This window comes from Nothoprocta perdicaria, unplaced genomic scaffold, assembly GCF_003342845.1.
Source record: "Nothoprocta perdicaria isolate Ctin4 unplaced genomic scaffold, notPer1 scaffold_99, whole genome shotgun sequence".
Classification (NCBI taxonomy): Eukaryota; Metazoa; Chordata; class Aves; order Tinamiformes; family Tinamidae; genus Nothoprocta; species Nothoprocta perdicaria.
The window spans coordinates 2,717,023-2,738,490 of record NW_020456298.1 but is presented as its reverse complement, the minus strand read 5'-3'; positions in this window follow the sequence as shown (position 1 = coordinate 2,738,490).

Genomic DNA, 21,468 nt, shown 5'->3' with positions numbered 1-21,468 from the left:
TTTTCAGTGTTTTAAGTAAAATCAGCCGAATAATTTTCACAAATCTGTATCACAGTTTCATTTCTAAAAGTGGAATTGTCGAAAAACACATCTCTTCAGTGCATTATGGTTTATTTCAGTTTTATGAAGTTTCTTTGCAAGTGAAACACAACAATTACTAGTGTACAAAAAAMAAATCCATTTCAGATTCTTCGGTCTGCAAATCCTAAGGAATGTTTTCTCTTTCTCATACATTCTTATAAAAGACAGAGAAGAGTTCAGTATAGATTAGGTCAAAAATAGGTTTAACACACCCTGAAAATACGTGGATTAATTTTAAACAATATTAACAATTTTTGTGTTTTTTTTTCTTTTCTCAAAACACAGAATTTACACTTTTACTTCATCAAAGCTAGGTAAATTTGGATAAAATGTTTGGCATATGTAGCTTACTTCCTTACAATTCCAAGTTATATTTGGATAAAGGCTTTGATAGCATGAAATTGAAAAAAATTACAACCAGTTACAGAAAGGTATACAATTTACTGCATCCTTGAGAAATTGAAAGTAATGTTCTGAACAGAAGCTGTATTTAATATGTACTGCATTTTTGCATGCTGCTATGAAAAACCTGTGAAAGACTATAGTCTGCCATGAACCCACGATGCTAGAACTAGCCAGTTATTCAAATGAATAGTATTTTTCACTCCAACACCTTAAAATTTCAGTGAAATGTGCAAATTAACTATCATCCTAGAAATGAAAATACCCATAAAAGATCTATAAATGCTTTTTCTGCTATGCAAAACAGACAAGAAAAAATATCTGCAGAGAGAAGTCTGCTTTCCCTTGCTGAGGCATTTATTAAAACACTTGAAAACAACATCAAAAAGATTTCTGATCATTTTAAAATTAGAAGGCCGCTGTGAAACACCAATGAACTATTGCCTATCATATTACAGTAGCTCAAATCAGTCTAATTGCTTCCTAAAGATAATACCCAACAGCTTGTTTTTCCCCCAGTTTTTATTGGAATAACACAAAATGCTTTCTACAATGCGTTTGACCACCAGTCATAAACACAGAAGGATGACTGAAATGAGAGGTATCTTCTTTCATTTAATTTTAACATAAACAGAATGTGGGTGCTCATCTCCTCCCATCATATGCCAGCACTCCTCATTGGAGTAGGGGAGAGATTACTAATAGAATTTGCTGAAATATATGATGTAACTACAGTGCTGATCTAACTGCAGTCACTGATGTAACCACATCCTTTGAACAAAGCTATACTCCCTGATCTGACCTAGAAACTATAGAAACTATATTTAAATATATATATATAAGCTATAAACTCTAGAAACTATATAAATATATATATATATTTGTATTTATATATATAAATTATACAAAATTATACTCCCTGACCTGACCTGACCTGAACAAAACTCCTGACCCAAGAATCTACCTGAGATCTTAGATTCAGCCCTTAAGGTAAATTTCTACTCTCAAAAGCTCATAACACTTCTGGTTGCTGCTGCTGTGCAAGCCATACTCTTAGCTTGAAGACCAGACCATCTTCCACCCATTCCCTCAGGAATTTCAAGCTGAATTCATCTAAAACTCAAGTTTGGCTAGATTAAAGCTGCATTCAAGACATCTCTCCTCTCCTTTAAATTCTCTTTAATTCCTCAATTGATCCAACAGCTTTCACTGAATCAAACAGTTTTGCCTTCCTTATTGACAGAGCTCTCTAGAAATTATCTGTAGGCTTTGTGTGGGGGCACTGCTTTTCCAATATATTTTCTTGGCTCAGCTCCTGCCATATTAACATCAAGGATGGCAGCCTTTGTTGTTGCCAGAAGGTAAGGTCAAATAGTGAGTAAGTAAAGATAATAGGGGTTAGAAAGAAGAATATTTGTAAAAGAATTCTCCATTCACACACTTTTCTACTGTCCAACTGAAAATCAAGTAAACTATTTACCATAATTTTTTCTCTTAACAGCTTTTATCTTGCCCTGCTGTGCATCCTTCTAGCACTTATCCTCACATTTTCCCTTAGTGTTTTCCTTCTAGGCACAATTTGCTGTTCATTTGTACTACTGCCCACCATATTGTCACTAAAGTCCCCATTTTCAMTTAATTACATTTACTATCCTACAAGTTCATTTTGTAACAAGCACAGTAACACTGCATGGAAATTCACCATACTAGAATACATATATTTTTCAATATTTTGACAGTAAGACTCAGAATGGCTGGTAGTTTAGTGGACTGGTTTCAAGGAGGAGGAGACAAAAAGATTTGGATATAAAGCAGTGAAGGCAGAAAGCATAAAAGGGGAGAGAAATGTTATGACAAATACTGTCAAGATGTCATTAAGGTAACTTCCTCTCCAGCTCCTCTTAAAAATCCCTTTTCCCAGAGTAACTTCAGAAAAAAACAATTATTGTCTCTCTCTGCAAGATTTCAACATCCAAACTAACCATTTGTTGCCATATTTTCCCTCCCTCATCTGATGTTTGCTCTCTCCAGTATTTCTAGCAAAGGTCACAAGGAGGTATAAAACAGCTTAAATGATCCATTCTTTACATCCTCTGATTATTAGAAAAACATGTCATATACACACTTTGTATATGTCAGAGGCAATTAGACAAGTCCTCATGGGTCAAAGTTTTTGGTTTTGTTTTTCTTTTCATTTTGCCTCCAAACTGTGAAAGCCAATTACAGAAAAATGCAGTGAAAAGCAAAACATCATGTTCCAATCTCTGAAATTGCAGGGGAAGAGATATATCACAGAGGCAAAGTAGGAATGAGTGGGAAACCCTTTATTTAATTTAGTTTGTATAAAGCATTTATCTTACTGGTCCCATGGCAGGAGGCATCCTTTGCAGAAAAATCCTTTTAAAAATCCTTTTCAAAATTCTTTTTACATATATACAGGTAGACAACATAAATGGATTCCTTGCAGGCATCCCTAAACATTTTTTGACAGTTTGGTCGGTCACATTACTCATTGTATAGGTTCCTATTCAAAGATTTCTAAGAAAAGAATTCAGTAAATTTTTCACTTGCATCTCACAAACCTTCAAGATATTAAATATATATATATATATATATAAAGTTAACAAGCTGTTATCCTATACAGATGGGATGAAGTCTGTTCAGTTTGCTAATGAAAGGCAACGCCCAGCCTTCAGCTTTCAAATAACTGCCTTTATTTGAACCTAGATCAAAAGTAATGGGCCCTTAACGCTATAGGGCCTGTTTAGTGGCCCAGTGCCTGGACTCCTGAGGTAAGACTGAAATCTTAGCTTTTCCTTTGCACTTATGCCTCTAGCCCAACAAGATGCAGTGTCCAGGGCCACTGATGCCTACTTAATGTTGCATGCCACCCAAAATATGAGCCCCAGGACGCACATGCTACCTCTCTTCATCCTAGCTCTGAAACACTCTTGCAGGCCTCAAAAGTAGTCGCCCCACACAGCATCCCATGCCTCTGTCTTGATTCCCTTCATTCCAAGGTGCTAATGGCAAATCTGAGCTCGAGCGAAATTGTACCATCTATTTGTCATCACCTCATGGGATTAAAAAGTTGGTGAAATGGGTGCAAGGGCTAAGTTTTCTAGTTGTGTAGAAAGAAAGGAGAAGGAAAGGTGTGCAGACGGTGACGAAGGATGGACAGGACGGGCACTTGTTCTATGTTGTACAGGCTCTGCAAGGCAAGCAGGAGTAACAAATATTGAGAATATACTTTAGCCTCTGAAATGCAACCCCTGACTACCTATCTGTTGAGGTACAAAGTGCTACTCTCACATACTCGTGTTTCAATGTAGGACTGCACTGAAAGCCTTGGATTTTTTAAACATTGATGTGGCAGTAATCCAGTTCCCTGAGCTCAATAAAAACCCCACAGATGGCTTTAAGGACCTGACAGAGAGTTTGTTGATGCACAAATCTGAAGTATAAACACATGTATTTCCATGTTTTATTCTGTCTTTTACTAGCTGTGAATGAGACAGTTGGACACTACGGGCCAAATCCTAGTTCCGTTTGAGTCAACTGGAGTTTTGCCACTGACTCTAGCTGAGCTGTGTTTCCCTCTGAAGTCAGAATTCATCATCCTCTTTACAGGAAGAAGGCTGTCACACTTGCCTGATGTTTACAGTAAATGGAAGTCTCTCTGGAGGGTGAGATGAAATGTGTAATGTATTTCTCTTACTCCTTAAAAAAAAAAAAAATAGGAGAATTTTGCAAGTAGGGATGTTTATGAAAGCAAGTAGAAGACTTAGACCCCGTGTGGGTGGGTGCTGCATAAACAGAGTTTTCACACTAAGACCACAACCTCCGGCTACTTTCCAGGTCTATCTCTTCCAGTCAGGCAGCAGAGCTCCAGCATGGCTTTGTGCTTGGAAATTTTCACGGGACAGCTGCCCAAAGAGCGTAACTCTATTGCAGACCGATTTAGGGAAGATTAATATGAGAGCACCAAGACTAGATGCCAGGCAAGAACATGCAAGAATCTGGAATATAAACTGTGCTATTTGCAATAACCCAGGGTCTGTGCATTCACATACATTATCACTCACATATATAAAAACAAATAAACAAAAAAGTGGTAATAATTTCATAAAATTAGATGTAATATAGAAAAATATTACTAATACTTTCAGTGTCTGAAACAAATCATAAAAGCTTCAAGCAGATTCCCAGGTTCTAATTAATGCTGCTATTTACMGATGTCCTCCTGAGTATCTACTGCTTAAGCTCTTCTGATAAAACTAGAGCCTACAGTGCATTCATTTTCAAAATCCTTGTTGTATCAGTCTGCACTCTTCCAATAGGCTTCTGTTTGCTTTTCTACTCCTATCCACTTGTCTTTACTGGTAATAATTCATAGCTCTAGCATCTGGAAGCTCCACAGACATGGTATTTGCTCTCTTTTTATTCAGCAGCACAGATATTAAAGTTTTGTCTCTTAAAATATGTCTTCAATTTCTATATTGTTTATCATTTCTTCTTTGACAAGAAAACCTACAAAGTTTGTCTGCAAAATGAAATGAGTAAGTTGCAACAGAGGGATAAATTTCTTTTTTTTTTTCCTACTCTATTTTATATCTATCCATGAAAAAAGACATATGGCAAACAAGAGCAGCATCATTTAAAAAAAAGCATATGCCATTGTGAACTGATCTTTTTTTCTGTGACAATCTAAGACTTCAGAAATTGAAAATTGCTCAGGATATCATGATTACAATTCTAGAATAACAGATTTTGAATAATAATATTCTTAGAAACAGTAACGCCTTGAACAATTGTAAGGCAAAAAGAAGCGATAGTTTAAATAATTGTCTGAAGAACTACATTTTCAAGTGTGCAGCTGTGATTGTTAATACACTATAGTTGTGTGTGACCATGTACGTTAATACGCTGTGACTGTTTCTTCCATCCAATGACTCATTATTTTTTAATTCTGATGTAGTCACGTGGAATATCAGGATGGTTTTATAAACTTAACTGTGGTCTTAAATTGCATTGAAAATGTCTGCAATCACAAAATCATTTTCTATGACTTCTATCAAAACAAGTCATATTTAGGAAAACCCTAGTTTGAATGTGTAAAATGGAGCAAAGCAACACAGAAAGAATGGTAGAAAGTTGCCTGCCAAATGAGAAATGAAAATCAGAATGACCGACATTTGGTTCCTATGCAAGAAACAATAAGCACAATGAACATATTCATTTACTTAATACTGCAAACTGCCTGTGCACAGAAAGCTGAATAAATTAGAAAGCATGTTCTCCTGTATACACATGTCTATTTATAAACAAAGCATATGATCATGCACAAAATGTATGCCTCTTAAAAACATAGTCTCCTGTACTTGCAGACCTGCAGGCTGTAAGGCCTAACACCTAAGGACTGCTCAGACTTGGGTTTTTCTTCCTCACTGCTTTCACGCTGCTGCGGTCACAGAATCACAGAATGTTCAAGGTTGGAAGGGACCTCTAGGGATCCTCTAGTCCAACCTTCCTGCTCCAGCAGGGACACCCAGAGCACGGGGCACAGGGTGACATCCAAGTGAGTTTGGAAGATCTCCAGAGAAGGAGACTCCACAGCCTCCCTGGGCAGCCTGTGCCAGGGCTCTGTCACCCTCACAGGAAGGAAGTTCTTCCTCACGTGGAGATGGAGCTGCCTKTGTTTCAACTTACACCCATTTCCCCTTGTCCTGTCACTGACCACCACTGAGAAGAGCTTGGCTTCTTTCCTTCCTACATTCTCCCACACTTCTCTAGCTGGGTCTGCTTGGCCTTCCATCAGATCTGATAGTTAATCTCTATAATATCCAGCTCAGCATGTGCTTTTTAAACAATTTTTCCATTTAATTTAACTTCATACACACACACACACACACATACACACACACACAAAATTTGCTTCTGCCACAAGGACGACTCTGCAGCAACAGTTCTGTCCATACCATACATATAGGCAAAGTACATAAAGTAGAAGGTAAAAAGCTTTCTGATGCTATCATCAAYGCCTGCTAAAGCTCATGGTTGTTCCAACACCTTGGGATACCAAGGCAAACACCTGTGTCCTCTGCCATTTTAGTACATCAAGGCACCTTCTTCTGAAGAGAGTCATGCAGGTTCTACAGAGCTGCTCAGTTCTCTCTCCTGCAGGGAGCTGAGCAGGTGGTGAGGAAAACTAATGCCTCCTCCAGCCGTACCGTGACATGTTGCACAGGCTTCCTGGAGCACCTGCAAAGGAGGCTGCAGGCAATYCCTCCCCTGGAGCAGTGAAGAAACCCAGCAAACAGCTGCCTAGTAGATGCAGAGCCCTGCTCAGATTGCTCAGGGAGAACTGCACCATTTCGGTAGATGGCTGGTGCTAAACTGTTTCCATCCTACTTACACTGTGTTAATCAGTTCTCTGGGGTTCTGCAGGGTATCTGAGTTTTCCTTCTTGTCAAGTTGGTTTCTGTACTTCTCTCCCATTTTTTTTCTGAAGCAGTTGAAGTTGGTTAAAGACAGAAAAAAAGTGCATGGCTGGATAGCAAGGGAATTCCTGGTGAAATTTCAATCTCTCATGTGCCTCCCTGATGTAGCTTCTCACATGTTCACATGCTGGGTGCAGAATTTCGGACTATGTTCTACCTCCTTCTGGAATGGTCCAGGGACATTTAACTAACAATTTTTCAGCTACTGCAGCTACCTAAAACATGAGCAGTGTCTTCCATCTCCTGTTCTCACAGCACATTATATTTGTGTTTCTTAGTTATTTTAACAGGTCTAAAGCTTATTATAGCTTAACTTCAAGATCAAAAGTATTTTATGGCCAGCAACAACTAGAAGTCTGGAGGAGATGAAAGGTGCACTGTTCTGAGCTGTCTGCTGAATGGCTACATGAGCCTACAGCTGCCTGGACTCATGGACTCTGGTGAATCCACCAACACAAACCAGGTCATGTCCAGGCTGCACAGGCAACTTGGAGTCTGGCATTTCAAAATGACTCCACTTTTCCACCCTAGTGATATCCATTTAAATAAGCATTTCTTTGTAATTTGCTACTTCTRAAGTGAAAGTAAAGTGAGAAAAAGTAAATCACAGCATCCCACTGAAACTCCTCAGGCCAGGTGAAATCCTTCTGGAAGCTCCAGCAAGGCACCTATGACTTGAGTTACTGCAGCAACTGACACCAGCCACAGGATTAGCGCAGCCAGGGCACGAGGCACACACAGGGTTGCATAGGTACTTACTAACTTACTAAGCTGAGATTCATGAATCCCAGAACCCATTTACAGCTCTGAAAGAGCAAATGTCAAAAGACCCAGACTTTTCTGCTTCAGTTCCCAAGAACTGCTTTCATATCTGACTTTCCTCAGTCTGGGCCACAGTCTGTCGATCCCAGGTTCATTTTTGACTATGCTGGCTCAGACCCAGTTCTTGTAGCTCATTTTCTGAATTCTAGGCTCTCCTAGATAAGTGAAATGATTAGGAAGTGAGTGCCTAAATCCATAACCCATCAAAACCAAGGAAATTAGTAGGAATGAATGCATTTTCCTGCCAGATTTTTTTAAAAGAAGTTAATCTGATAGACAGAAGCACATTTAACAGCACATTTAATTTTAAAGAAGTTTAGTTACTAAGAATATCCAATAATTTTTAACTATAAAGTTTCACTTTTAACTAAAGATAAAAGTAAATCAGGAAAAAGAAACAATTGAAGAGTCACTGTGGGCTGACCACTTTACTTCCTGCATTAATTGTTGATATCAAAAACTGTTGAGAATGAAAATACAAAATTTCAAATGAAGAAAATTTCCCACAACTGATGCAGAACAGRGTTACCAGAGGGTGAGCGGAGGGTCTGTATCACTGGTCTATCCTGACGATCCAGCASTCAACACAAGAAAGACCAAGAGCTCATTTCTGTGCAGCTAAATGCAAACCTTTCATTTGTGGGAGTCCATAAGGGCAGCTGTGTTTGAGTTTTGTTGCAAACGCTCGGCTCAACATTTTCTGCAGGAAGTTTAAAGTGCGTAATAGAGGGTTCTTCAGATGCTCTGTTTAGTAGGTTTGGTTACAAAATGCTTCTACTCAGCCAAATTACATTAGTGTTATTAATATTAACTGCATTTTACTATGCATGAACGGGTGTGAAACATTATATTAGGCCTTTTGCAYGCACTGAATGGAAGTAGTCTCCTTATCCATAGCTGATGCCTTCAGAACCCATTAATGGTGAAAACTCCCTGGGTGTTTTCATTAGCAACCRGTCCCCTCACCTACTGAAAATAACTGGGATGACTAGGTGAAAAGCTGAGCCTCCTGAGGTGCTCTCAGCATCCACTTTCAAATCCTATATATTCAGAAGCAACACAGCAATGAACTCTACAGATGTATAGAGTACAGATGTACAGAGTAAATACCAACGAATTGTTCCTTTAAGTTCCCAATGTTTTCTCCTCAGGTGTGGTGAGAAAAAAAAATCTTCAAGGCTCAGAAATTCTTCTCTCTCGCCTCCCAATTGTATCATAAACAGCTTCCAAACAAGTATGTTTTAACAAGACTTAGATTTGTATCTCTTTCTGAGTGTAGCAGGCAAATTACAATTAACGAAAGTTAATTGGTTGTTGGTTTTCAAGTGAAATCATTCAGCATCATCCTTGAASGCGGTACAATACCACTATCTGAAGATGAGGATTATTTACTTCTGACAGGTAATCACATGCAGCTTCCTAAGCATTTCCCTACTATCTTCCCAACCTAAACTTTTCCTTTCCTGATATGTGTGCTTTCCGTAGTTGATTCAGATTGCAAACACTGACAATYTGAGATGACAGAGTTCATTTTGGATAAAAGATTTAGCTTCTGTGAATTGTTGCTATTTTCTGCTTGGCATATGTCCTGCAAGCTTTCATGAAGGCTTTAAGCTTAAATCTCTTCTATAAGCTCTGTAAAGCTTTAATTGGCTTTTGGACCATAAAATCTCTCTATATTTTTTTTTTTCCTAGCTGCTGGATTTGCTGGCATTTAGGTCTAATTCAAGCTGAATTCTGCAGTTTGTATGATTACAGCTTTTAGGCCCATAGGGCTAATCTACAATTGCCTTTGTATTCAAATATGGAGATCAGTGCAGCTTTTCCATAGGAAGCAAAGAGTTGCCCAAATACCRTTGTATCATTTCTTCCTAAGTGGCTACATCTGCAAGACACCTTGATCCACTCTGGACAAATGGCTGTTTCTCACAGCAAGGGTCAGGTCTACAGGAATTACCAGCCAAACAGGTTGGAAACAGGCCCAGGGCAATCCCACTTGCTGAGCTACCTTGCCAATAGTTCTGGCCCACCGATTCCATTGAATCCAAACTTTTATTTTGGCACTGAGGCTGCATGTATCCTCCACTGCAGACAGCTTCAATATTAATATCATCATTAATACTAAATCAGAAAGCAAATCACAGCAAGAAGGAGAAAACTTGAATAAATATTTATCTGGAGCATGCTAGAAAATGGTTTTACTCTTGCAGCACTGAGAATCAAGAATCAAGAGACTATTGACCAGATACAGGCCAGTCATAAAAATCCACCTTATGGTTCCCACTCATGACTCCTCTCCTCTCATAGAGCTGAGCTGCTTCATGGGCAGACAGCAGAAACCCCACCCGGGCTCACAGGAGATAAACCCCTCTGCACTGCAGCTTTTGCCTCGGCCGGGCCAACATGTTCCTCCTCCTTCCATGCCCAAAGCAGCACTGTGGCCTGGCGGGGAGCCTGACAGGTCCAGGGCTACACTGGTCTCTGACAGGTAAAGAATTGCCCTGACCCATGTCATGTGCCATCTCTCTGAGCTAAGGCAAATAAGCTGCCCGGGGAGCCTGTGGAGCTTCTGCTCTTTGCCGGTCAACTTATTCACCTTGAATTCCCTGTGCACTTGCAGGAACTGCTAATAAAATTATTAGGGAACTGCAGTGAGTTTGAAAAGCAGCAGCAGCGCAGGTATCTATGCACTGGTGTGAATAGGAACTGATGGCCCTCGCTGCCAGGATACTTCTGCTCTTGAGAATAATTAATTACATCTGCTACCCAGCATGGAGGATCGCCCATTAAAAGCCACCTATTAATATCTCATAGGCACAAGATTTTGCTTATCACTCTAGCACCTTGCTGGCAGATGTATGACATTTTATAGAAAAGTTTGTGGGCCTGAAACTAAAGGGCAAATCCTGCTGACCAGTCATAACAGGTAACCCACAACAGCTGCTGAGCAGCACTTTCCTGAAACATCTGCCAGCCCTTGACAGGCTGAAGGACAACAGGGCCTGGGAGAGGCTGCGTGCTCTCAAAGCAAAGCTGCAGCTCACAGGTCTCCGCTTGCAYGGCAGCTTGTTTAAGCAAATGAAAGGCACTGGCAATGCTGCATCAGTCAGGAACRGAACAGCAAAAGCAAGATAAGAATGAACACAGTAAATGAAATCAAAATGAAATCAGAAAAAAAAAGAGAGAAACTAAACAACAGAATATAAGAAGGGCAGGAGGGAAATGACTGAAAACATCAAGGAATGATGATTACATTTAGTTCAGCTTAAGTAACTGATTTAAAAGGACTTCCTTTTATAAAAGAATTCATCTATTTTTTTCCTAGTCTTAAATTACCTGAACAATTGTCCTGCTCCTATTCTAGATAAACTTTTACGGTGAAGCAAGTTGAAAATGCTGTATTTTTAAATGTTGCTGTTGCTAGATAATGTTACCTCAATTTACAAAAAGAGCCTGTAGGCAAAACAAACACTAGACAAATGTTACTCACATAGTTACTCTCCAAATCTTCCATAAACTATTTCTGTGCTTAAAATTATGTATTTTTATTATTATTGTAGCACTAGAGATTATGGCTTTTTTTATTTTCAGAAGATACAAATCCCAACAAAACTGTCCAGCCTTAAGAAACAAAAGTAACCTTGATTTGCAACCTTCTAACTAGGTTACATTTTTTTTAAATACAAACAGAACGATCTCTTCAGGAGCCTAATGAGGCTTCTGAATTGATATTCAGGCACCTCAACGTGACATTCTCCAAAGTGCTTAAGTGACACGGAAGCACAAGGCCCAGAGCTGCCACGGGCAGATCCTGCAGCAGAGCTGCAAGCCACGAGCTTCCCCGCTGTGCCGAGTGCTGCATCGCGCAGGGCACGGGTAGCTGCAAGCAGCGCTCCCACCTTTCCCTCCTCAGCTCTGCCTCCCCTGCTGCTGTGCTAAGGACACCGGCGAAGGTCTGGAACTGCAGAGCCCAGCTTTGACCAGAACTCTGTAATTAAACTTAGTAGGAAAAAAAGCTCCCTATGCAATCTAAAGCTTTAGAAGGCTCTATATAATCTGGAGCTTTCACAGTTAAGAAAGTTAATACACAGTACAGAGGAAACGGAGAGGAAATAAAGGGCTTGCAACAGCCTGCTCCTCTAACCACAATTTCATCCAGCMTGTGAAAGGGTGATAAGAATTCCTGAACTGCCCCTTGGAACTGAAACCAGAGCACAGGAATCTGGCATTACTCCCCTGGACCACTAGGCACTCTTTCACTCTCTGCCCTTGCCTGTGCTGTAACCCCATTTTGCTGTGTGATTACATCCTTCTGTCTCCTGGCTCGCTCCCTGTTCACTTGCAATTTCTACCCCAGGAAAGGCAGAGAGAGCTGCCTAAGCAACCCCCTATTTTCTGCCATTTCACCAACCACTTGCTGGGATGCTTGGRAGCTGTTGAGCAGGCTTGTGCACGGATGGGAAAATCCTGTGGGAAAAAAGGGACTATTGGTGATGATAAGTAATCAATGTATTGCCTGGAATGTATAAAGAAAAGCACTGAGAGTACAGAGCTGTAGAGCTACTCGTGCACCCATATTAGCCCCGGTGCTGTGGGATGGCCAAGGCTGGGGCGATGCACCCAGGCAAAGGCCAGGGGACCTCCCTGCAGCCTCCATGTGAGCCGAGGCAGAGCCACTGGKGCACACTTCACTGCTGGCCACGATGCCGTGAGGGCAGGCGGTGCTGCAACTCGAGCAAACTGGAGCACGTCCTTCCCTCTTGGCACTGCACAAGTTAGTAACGTCCACCTCAGCATGGGTAAGACAACAGCTGGAGCAGCTGTCAAGGACAAAGCAGAGTCCAGAAGAAACCAAGGAGAGCAAGCAGAAATCCAGCAACTGAGAGCTACGAGGTCAAAGAGATGCAAATGGAGAAGAGATAGAGGTGACCACATTAACACTCTTCCACAACATGCAAAGCTGCTGCAAAGAGGAAGGGAATAATCATATTCTTCAATCCATAATTCCACAGTGGCTGAGATAAAAGCAAATGAGTTACGGTCACAGCAAGGCCGATCCAGGTTTCACATTTGTGACGAACAACTGTTCATCACTCTGACCAGCGGCTGTGCAGCTCAGTATTGAGGGGCTGCAGCTCAGTTAAATGCTTAGAGGCACTGAGAGCCCCCAAAGTCCAAGGAACAAGCGCTACACAAGCAGTAATTTGTGCAGCTCACTGCTCCTGCGGCTGAACAACCTCGCAGCCAACGCTGCCTACTTTCTGTGGAGAGCAGAGAGTCCAGAGGGAGGTGGATGCCTCGTCCTGGGCAGAAACCTAGACCAGTAGATGTGGTCTTCCAGTTTAAAGTCCTGCTGTTAGAGCCAAGCTCCGCTCGCCCATCCCCACCGCAAAGCCGCGTTGTGTTTGCATGTTCTTCTGCGGTTGCCAGGCAACCAAAGAATCTTTTAAATCTGTAAATGTAGCAAATATTTTATTTTGAGCCATTTTAATATTCAGCCTGATGAACAGCTGACTCATCCCCATTTTTTTTTTCTTCAGATGGGTATAATTAAGACTCACGCTGTAGCCTCTAGAGTTGGTGGTAGGTTGAAATTACAGCACATGAGGCAACAGCAAGAAAAAACACCGGTTGAGTGTTATTTGAAACGGGAATAACACGTTGCTCATTCTTCAACCTCACACAGACAGACCCTTAGCGCAACGCCACTTCACAGAACAGAAGAATGGGACTGCTTAGATAGAAACATGTCATTTTTTGCATGCTTAAATTAGCCTATTTCTATCTCAAAAACAARTGCAAGAGATGAAAACAAAGCATAAAGGCACATGACTGAAGTAACAGCCACAAAGCATTTTATTTGCAAAGTATGGCACGCACGACTTCCGTCCTCTTAGGTGTTTCTCAACGCCCTTTGAAACAAACAACAGACAAGTCCAATTAACAAGCAAGCTGTACCTGTAGCACCACATGACAACATGGACACAATCGTGTGCACTGTTATGCACTAGTAATGACATAATATACAACACACTAACTAAYAAACCTCCACTGTGGCTTGTCCTAAAAGTACTAGCAGATGTTTTGTGGCAATCTTGCTGCARGCATTTAAGATCCTCCTCCTTCCAGTTCTTTCTTTCCCTTTGCTGGAGGCGCCTGCCCTACAGCCAAGCCAAGAGCGCCCACTCACCTCTCAGTCTCTAGGATGCAACGTTTTCATTTTAAGCAGCCTAGCAGAGACTGCCACTGGCCTAGGGTTGGGGGCTAAGAAACTGCACTGTGGATGGGGCTCTGCCAAGTCTGCCATAGGGTGCACAGTTGTGAGTGACAACATCAAAAATCATTGCACAAGATACATTAGAAAATGTAAACTTCCCACAATTGCTTACCAATCACCGGTTTGTTTGTTTGTCTAAAAAGCAGCCCTTAAGCCATCACCACTTACCTCAGGGGTATCAGGCACTAAGCTGATCGATTTATGTTTATTCAATGCTTTTCAAAACCACTTTCTGCAYATTCAAAGTTCTCAGTGTTGTCTACTCTGCAAACTAATGGGAATTCTAGCACTGACATCCAGGGGAACAAAACTAGGTCAAAGCAAAAAGCTTTAAGAAATACTATTCTCTCTTTTATTTTTAAGCCTTCCAAAGAGATGCTGGCCATCCCAGCTGCTTGACATCTTTCCTGTGATGCTGTTTAGAACGTCAGGACTTCACACAATTGCTTTTATTAAAACCCACATTTATGCATTATTAAGGCAGATTCATACTACGCACAGAATAAGGAAGAAAATCATTTCAAAACACATGACACGAGGAAAAAAAGAAACAAGCTGTTTATTTAAGACCTCAATACGTGACCTCATTAAACTACAAGACACATTAGCACAACGAAACCTTTAAATCAAATGAAGATTTATACTGCTAACCTTGAGCTAAAGACAAACAAATGGAGGAAGACTGCAGCAAGAATATTCATCACAATGATTTCCAACAGATTTCAAAAACAATAACTCCCCCAACACATATTAAAATAAAAAGGTGTGTGCAATGACTGTGCTAAAATCAGTGGTCATATTATTAGAGATCTCAGGGGATCTAAGAACTTTTACATGCACTATCATGTTTCATTCTAATGAAAACCCTCCAGAACAAAGCTTCTCCTTTAAAATAAAATTGATAAACATACCTACAAGCTTTAAAATAGTATTGCCATTATATTTGAGTTTTAAAATGAGTTTTTTTTTTTTTTTTTTTTTTTAATAGTGCCATTCTTCTTCCCCAGCCCTTGAAAGGATCACCACAAATGCAAGTCAACTGTGCTGCCTCTAGCAGTTTCCTTCACATGTTTTCCATGACACAGCAGAGCTCTAGAATATTATGCTGCAATATTTACAGGCCTCATTTACTACAAAAAAAAAAAAAAAGATTTTTTTTTCTAGTTAGGAAATGAGCTAAATAGGTAACCTCTGCAAGGCTGCAAGGCAGTAAAAGCTCTTGTGGTCTCAGACCTTAAGACAAAGCAGTATTTGCCATCAGTCATGATTACGGGCAAAAAGTCATTATTCATTAAATGAAATGGCCTGGAAAACAAAGCAAGCTTGGCTATCTGCAGCAAACATCCTGAGAGATTCACTCTTTCTCTGAGTTGCTCAGGCTTTCAGTGCTGTCGATTCATTTGCTTTATGTTGGCTCGTGCCACCTGGATATGAATTTCTTCTAACCCCTACCCTTCAAACTGTGTTCCAAAAGCTTATAAGAACTTGCAGAAAGGCAAAACCTATTTATATGCCTGAAAATACTTCAGGAGCTGTTTTTTAAGCATGGCATTGGTAGCACACACCAGCTTCTCCTAAAGATAGTTACCTGATCAATGCAGGGCTCAATAGCTCCATTACAAATGATGCAATCACTGCCAGCAAAGACACAGTTCCAGCAGGATCTCTTTAAACTTTTCCTTGTAATATTTCTCAGGCAGAAGAGCACAATTCAGTCTGCTCCTGAAAGTGTTTCTCTCAGGCAAACTATTTCTGATAGTCCAGGTGGAAAATAGGGGGGTGGTCTTTTGACTACTTCCAGGGATACAAATGCTAAGTTAAGAGAATATGAGCATCCCATTTTTGTCTTTTCCTCTATTATTTCCTACTCAATCAAAGTATTTGTTTAAACAAATACTCACTTCTGCTAGCTGTTACTCATATGCTGGTCCCATTATTCACCTAAGATGCGCATTTTTCTCCTTGAACTCTCTCCTATTAGATAATATACTAAAGAAATAGTGTGCAGAAACAAACTAAGTATGTTAAATTCAATTCTATCATTGCATCAATTGCCTTTGCTCCAGAATGGGCTGATGATGCATAAAACTCTTCATTTTCATATTCTACTGTAAATTTATGTCTACAGTATTTTTTCCAGCTCTCAGACTACCTTCATTATTGTTGCATCTCAGATTTTTTCTCTCTCTACCAAGCAGTTGTGTTGAAAGCCACTTTTCTGAACTTGTATCAACCAAAAGTCTCACAGATCTGGGATCAAACTGGCATTTTTTCTAATCTCAGCTGACTTTTTCTGCCCATATCTCTATTTTATATTACTTCATTGTCCCTACTGATGTTCTATAGAATTAGTGTTAAATGTAGAACTGTACCAGCAATATATTACTTGCTCCAGTAATTCTTTCCCTCATGTAGATGCAGTGCTAAGTTCAGTTTGATAAAAACATAACATTTATCTTAAGTAAGAATTTCATATACTTTGACAATATGTCAACAAGAGAACAACTAAAGAGCTTCTGCAGAAAGTGCTAATTTAAATTTTTGGATGTTGCAGAACTAATTGTTTTCTCTTACCTAATTATGCCATCACCTCCTCAAGTGCAGATCGCTGCAGARCAGGATCAAGAGCCCTCAGATCAGTCTCAGCAAAATGAAATTTGGCAACCAGTAACGTGACTGTACCACAGACCTATGTCCTCCACATCCCCTTGACCTCTTCATAATCAAAATATTTTAAGCTATGGAAAAGAACGATTCCTTTACACTGTTTACAAGTAGATAATTTAATCTGTTCTAAGCCTCCACTGCAAAAGCTCCACACAGTATTTTGGGCTGGCCTCTGATAAACCTTCAAAGAAAAGATGACAATAAAACCTGAACCTACCTTGTAAAGAGTAACCCTGCCAGGAAAGCATAATGGTACCAACCCTCCTAAGCGGCAAGGAAATAATTTAGAATTCAGCACTTGACATGCAGGTCAGTCCTTCTGGTTGCATGGATAGCACAGAGGTAATGAGACCAAAGAATAACAATAACATCCCTCAAGTCAGATGCAGTTTCTGAGGAAAAGCCTGTAAGACAAAAGCAGGAAGACTGCAACAGAGGAGTGTCACAAACACATGTTTAAGATCCATCAGGATGAAGAGGGCAAACACAGGTGCATAAGAATCTTCCTGAAAATGGACAGCACTGGGCACATACCTAAGTGCTTCCAAAAAACACCTCCCAAAAAATAAACAAAAAAGCCCAGGACTTTATGTGTATTCTAACACAACTTTGGCTGCAAAAGACAGGCAAAAAAAGATCTAGTAGGCCCTAAGAAATATAAAGAATATGGCAGTGCTTTAAAAGGCTATGAAAAATGAAGAAATAAGGCTGGTCTAATAGAGAAACAAGGAAAGTAAGAGATAGGAACTTTCAGATAAAACTCTAAATTAATCTCTTTTATTCTTGTTTCAGTAATTCAATAGATATCCTCCAAAGTCCAACAGCATTAGGGCTGATCTTGGCTTTCCCTGTTAATTTAGAAAGAATGAGCATCTTAAGTCCCACATGCATCTAATAAAAAAGAAGTTACCGATGCTTTTCATAAGAAGAAAATGTGTGGATGCAGATGAACAGAAGGTGCAAGAAAATATATAGAAACAGAGCCAAATAATGTCAAAAATGAAAAGGAACAAAATCAGTGTCAGAAAAAGGCACATTCACAGTAAGTTTATTGTAGTAACCAAGTGAACAAAAGGCAAAGAATTTAATGAGAAAGTATAGCTACTAAATAGGCACACGGTTCTACTGCATTTCTCTTTTCTTATGGAATCAAATAATGTCACAATGGAAGAGGGACATGTTCCATTGTGCAATTATTTGATTAACAGTATGGAAAAGTTGAAGGAAAGCCTAGACAGTGCCGGGATAGATATTTCATTTGAAACACAGCACTGAAATTTATCTGCACTTACCCACAGAACTCCTCTTAGTGAAAAGAAAAACAAAAAAAAAGGAAACATTTTTGGTAATGAAAAAAAAAGAGGCTGGTAGAAAGGTAACTAACAGCAGAAAGCAAACAAAAGATGTCCTTTTATTCCGTCTTTACAAAGAATGAAGAATGCTTGGAAGGAGGTGTTACTCAAACAGAAGATCATGAAGGGTGTTTCTCCTCATTTCTTACATTAAATATAGGTCTTAATTCCTCAGATTTGGCAGGATAACTGAAAAATAACGAGAGGACAAAATCATGACAAAATAAAGCACAGTTGCTTCTTTCTTCTCCAGCTCCTCTATAAAAGAGAAAGAGGACGTTGAATCCGGTTATTTAAAACTCTTTGTTTACTTTTCCTTTCTGCTAAACCTATTTAATATGGACTTGGGGAACCAGATGGGAAAATCTCTCACTGCGAGCAAATTTTTGCAGGACTTCAGAGAATCCTTCAACAGAAACAACCTGTCTTAGCCTTCCTGAACATTCTTAGACAAACAGCAAGACCAAAAAAAAATTAATCAGGGTTTTTTTAAAAGGAACAGTAAATAAAAGAAACCCGGAGGTGATTTCTTTTTGAGATGGAGAGCTTGTAAAGTTTGGAAGGTGTACAGACAAACACTAATATTCCTTGGACCTCACCATTAGCTCCCAGATACAGTAATTTCCACCTGTGGAAGATTACCACCATCATGACTAAGGATAATAAGTAGTAATTGAGAAGAAGGAAATTACTTCAAGGTATTGAAGAGCAGCAGTTTCAAACTGGAAGGCAGAAGAACCCGGCTTTAACGATCAGAGCTTACGAACTGCCACCGGGGTGAGGCCACGGGCAGCGCTGGGCGCCAGGACGCGGCCCGCGAGGCAGAGCCTCAGCAGGGGCTGCGGTGCTAACCGCACGGCCTGGGGCAGGCAGGCGGCAGCTGAAATGCCCTCTGCGGAGCGGTGGCCGCTGGCACCTTCCCAGCAGCGCTGCTGGGAGCTCTGAGAGAAGCCTCTTGTGCAGCAAGAGGAGCCCTCGGTGCACGTGCCCTCAGTGCACGGCACACAAAGCTGCCCGGCCTCTGCCAGCGCCTCCGCCATCTCCTGACATCCTAACTGCATGTTTCCTCTCACCTTTTCAAGTATCTCCTTCTCCATGTGCCCCCCATACTGTGGCACTATCCAAGGGGAGAGTGGATGAGAGAGTACCACTATCATCACTGACCAACTAGGGCTGCTTACTGGGAAGTCTGGGAACAGGGCAATGGCAGAGCCACCACTCCGCTCAGATCTGCTCCAGCAAGGAGGCACTGAGGCCTCACAAGCCAGAGGCTGCATCGAGGCTGTCACTAGCAATAGATCTGTTCCCCATAAATGCTKTGTTTCTTCTCCAGCGTATCCTGTTCCTTTTTAGCCTCCACATATCCTGGGGCAGCGACTTCTGTAATCATATTACAAGAGTGCAGAAAAGAAACAAATTAAAAGAAAGCCCAAACACTTCTTATGGTTATATGAAAGCTGGTGCCTTGTCGTTTTATTGAGCTTCCCTTGTGAAAAGCTCAGCTAATTTATATTTTCTATAGACTTTTTTCTCTAAAACATTTTTCTCATCTTATTTTATGTTAAACTCGTTTCTTCCCAGATGAAAGCTTCATTAAAGGTTTGATCATAAATCATTTTTAATTACTTCTTAAACATAAAATTACCCAAAGCTGTCCTTTACACTAAATTTGCTGTTTTTTAACAACTAAGTGAAGTGGATTCTTAGGTTCAAAAAAAAAATTAGTTTGTCATAACATATCTTGAATTTTAAAATAGCTCATTCAACACAGAAATGTATTTCTCATAATAAACAAAACTACGGTAAAGGATTATGTCCAGTGATTGTGTTAATCAAGAGTCTAGACCAGTTCCTTAAAATCACAGTTCCTACCAGTTCCTTAAAATCACACACTTCATCTTTATTTATAGACTCAAAAAATACTTTGCTAATTTCAAAGCTTACGATCTTCCCTTCAAATTCTAAATTTACTCATTTAATTTACTAAATCTTAAGAAAATTCTCTCCACTCTCCCACAAAAGCCTACATATTTAAAAAGTGGGTTCAGGCATTCAATAGAGCTCCCTGCCAGACAACTAGCCAGCAACGTCCAACTCTGTCATGATCTGACATTCTCAAAACTGAAGCAGCAAACAAAGCGGTGCTAGTATTGCAGTTTAAAAATTCATTTAGAAGTATTTGACTAGATTATAGTGTCCTTATGCATAAAGCCCTTTAAGTTTTCATAATGAAACTTACACCCAAGAAAGGGCCTTTTTGAAAATAGTTTAAATAAGATATACATGTATGTATTTAAAGAAATAAATAATTTATTTCCCATGTCCAGCAGTGATGCTCCTAAGACTCAGGCAAGAACCTACTGCACTGAACAAGGAGCTGAGGAATGACTCCATTTGCTTTAAGAAGCTGAGATGACTTTCAAAGACTTTCAAAGGCACACGAGAGAAGTGCAAACTGCAGTCACCTCCAAAAACAGAGGAATGGCAGGACTTTTGAAAAAGCTCATCCATTTTTTCTAAAAAGGGGCCAGTGCAATGCAGGGCTGCTCAGCAGTTCCTAAGCTTCCCTAGAATCTCACTGTCCAAGTCAGAATGCCTCAGAACTGAAGCACCATTTCTTCCCTACAAAACTCTCTTAAATTGCCTCAAAGAGACCAAAGTCGTGGAAGATGCAAGGAAAAATAGTTTCAGTCATATCAGACAGTGGATAGTTAAGTCTGACATCCCACAAGAGATACCTTCTTCACAGATGTCATCATACCGCAGAAGCATAAACACCAAGGAAAGGAAATCTCCCAGAAGTTCATTCCAGCCCCAAGTGCTCCCTTCTCTGTCCAATACATAAAGGAATAAAACCATGGGAAAAATCACACAGGAGAGAGTTATCATTAACAACAGCCAGACACAAAAGAGCACATTACTCAAGCTGTTTACTTCCTCTGTTCAGTTGCCGCTGCTTCCTGCACACACCTGTTCACAGGCCAGCTGATCATGTGGTAAGAAAAAATATTGCCAAGAACAGCCAGGAGCCAAGGATAAGTCATCACACAAAATGTAGTTCCCTTCCCCTTCATCTTACATTTATAGACAATACAGAGATGACTTTAGTGGCTTATAAAAAAAATAATAATAATCAGCCTGCTGTCTATAGCCAGCTACTGCGTATCTCAGAATGTGCAAAGTTAGTGCATTGTTTTTCCTGCTGGATACTCTTCCATACTGGGAAAGAACATAAATAATCAAATATTTGCTAATTAACGTACCATCCTTCCAAATGCTTTACCCACCTCGGAATGAGAGAAGCAAAACACAAACGTTTGTAAAAGATGCATGTTGCAAAGCAGTGTGCAGGCTTTGCACCTACTTG